This window comes from Octodon degus, unplaced genomic scaffold, assembly GCF_000260255.1.
Source record: "Octodon degus isolate 3935 unplaced genomic scaffold, OctDeg1.0 scaffold00116, whole genome shotgun sequence".
Classification (NCBI taxonomy): Eukaryota; Metazoa; Chordata; class Mammalia; order Rodentia; family Octodontidae; genus Octodon; species Octodon degus.
This window is the reverse complement of record NW_004524692.1, coordinates 8894440-8897447: the sequence shown is the minus strand read 5'-3', so window position 1 is coordinate 8897447 and position 3008 is coordinate 8894440.

Genomic DNA, 3008 nt, shown 5'->3' with positions numbered 1-3008 from the left:
TATAATTTCTATGGCTTATCTGGTCTTCCATTGCCAGAAATTTAGCTTGGCCTAACTTTGCTACTGCACAAAATTATTGCTAAAAACATTTATGAATGACGTTTTTGTGTAGACATTTAGATCCTCCTTTTTTAGGCATGTATGTAAGGATAGGATTTCTGGATCATATCATTTATTCTGTATTTAATACTCCGAGACACTGCTAGACTATTACTCAAAGTGCTTTCATTACCTTAAATCTGCAGAAATGTACACATGTTCTGATTTCCTTATATTTTCACGAACATATGTGGCTATTTGACTTTTTAATTGAAATCATTCTAGTGGAAGTATGTTATCTCATTGTGCTTTTCACTTGCATTTTTCTGATAATGTCTAACATTTTTATGTGTTTCTTGTCCATTCGCATATATTCTTTTGTTTTTATTTTTAAGTGGTGAATGATATATTTATAAATATATATATAAAATATTGTATATATTTATGTGTGCTGTGTTGCACATAAAATTAGTGTTATAGTCAAATAGGGGTACTTATTATTTTAATTATCTCAAATATTAATTAATTCTCTATGCTAAAATATTCAAAATTCTCTTTTCTAGTTACTTTCAAACATGCAGTGAATTACTACTGTGATTTAGGGTACTGTAGTGACCCTACTACACTTTAGAACACTAGAATTTACTCCTCAACACTATTTTAAAATGCATTTTCCATTCTTTCTATATTCCTCCTCATTCCTTTTTTCCTATCCTTGCTGATCTCTGTCCCAATCTTTTCTTAGATCAGTTTTTCAGCTTTCACATAAAAATGACAGCATGGGGTATTTGTCTTTCTGTGTCTGGTTTATTACACTTGACATTGTGTCCTCCAGATTCATCCACATTGGTGAAAATGACAGAATTTCAGTATTTTTAAGGCTGCATAATGTGTGTACAGATTCATTTGCTTTACATAGTCATCCACAGATGGTCACCTTTATTGATTCTGTATATTGCGTACTTTCAATAGACCTATAATAAACTTGGAAGCACAGATATATTTTTGTTATAATGATTTCCTTTATTTTGGAAATATTCCCAGTAGTTATATTATTTGTCCTGTGGTAGTTCTACTTTTAGTGTTTTATGGAACATCTATACTAATTTGCACAACAGCTGTACTAATTTGCACATTCTAACCATGTATAATAGATTTTCATTACTTTGATAGCTTTGTTATTAATTGTTTTTTTGTATTTTAGTAAGGTCTACAAGATCTACAGGGCCTCACTATGTAGATCCAACTCATAGTGATCTGTCTGTGTTCAGCCTCCCAAAAGCTGGGATTACAGGCATGTTCCATGATGCCCACTCTCAATTGCCATCTCAGCGCACACCCAGGGCAGGGCTGGCACAGCAAGGTGGGGATTGAATCTGGCTAGTGAATCTGACAAGGTAAGTGCTTTAATCTGCTGAGCTATTTGGCTGGTCCAATGTTTTTGAAAATAGCAAAACATTAAAAAGTAACATTACTGATAATTGGATTGAGATGATACCTTACTGTGGTTTTTCCTTTTTTAATATTTTTTATAAAAGGTGTTTTCAAATTTTTTCCCATAATTATATTGAGAAACAAATAGCAATGAGACAGTTTCAAACCAAATTGGTAGAACAGTTTCAATAATTAAAACATTGTATACATTCTTCCTAGTAGTTATTTGCTGTACAAGATGTGGACATGATATCCTATGTACAAACACTATTAGAACAAATCCTCTATTCATTAAGAGAATGTAACTATATATCTATCCTAACCATTTTGAATACAGACATACAAAATATCCATTCATCTGTATCTCCTTTTTTGTTTACTTCTGTTATTTGAGTATTATTGGTCAGTTAACTCAGCAAAATATTCTAAAAGAGTCCAGTAGTCCATAACAGTATTAGGTTTTCCGCTTCACTGACAATGTCAGAAATTGTTGACCTGAGTCCCCTACAGCTCAACATAATATCATGGCTTTACTTCTTATACTTTGTTTTTATACTTTTCTGCTGGATGGTTAAGAACAAGATAAAACAAGACCTATGCAACAAGAGTTGTAGCTTTTGGGTCTGATAAGGTCAGTGAAATCCCCTCAGGATTTATGCTAAGATCCTGTTCCTCAGACTGTAGATCTTTTGTCAGTGTCACCATGTGAATGAGTCACGGCCATTACTTGGCCAATGTGCTCTCTGTGAAAGCTTGAGAGAATGTTTTCTCTCCATGTGACTCTCCTTAGGCACAACTACATCATTGATAACTTTCCTTTTTGGCCCCATAATCTCCTTGATCAGAAAATTTGGGGCACTACTGAGTTACATGACATTACAGTATAAGTTCTCATACGTCCTGAGTCTTAATTGACCTTGGAAGGCTAGGGCCAAAATGTTGGCTTTCTGGGAGACCCTCCTTTTTCTCTAATTTTGGTCTGCAAACTTAGGTTGTTAACCCTCCAGAAAAGAGGCTTATTGTTATACCATACAACATAGGCTGTTAAGCTTAACCTCACTATCTGTCTGAATATCAAACATCTTAGGCATAACATGGAACAGGTATTTTTCATCAAGTATTGGATATGTAGAACTTTTATTCTCTACAGAATATAATGAAAAACCATTCATAAATTAGAATATATTTTAAAAATAGGCATGAAGAATTACATAATTCTTATGTTTACACATTTCTTATATGGTTAGAAATATAACCATATACAACCCTGAAGCAGGGCAGTCTGACAACATTCATTTTCCTGTCTCCTGCCTTCATTCACCACCCCCTTCTAGCAAATAGAGTACAGCAAATCATCAAGAAGATCATACACCATGACCAGGTAGGGTTCATCCCAGGGATGCAAGGATGTTTCAATATTCAAAAATCTATAAATATAATACACTATATCAACAGAGCAAAAACTAAAAACCACATGATCATCTCAATTGATGCAGAAAAGTCTTTTGACAGAGTCCAACACTCATTCATGTTCA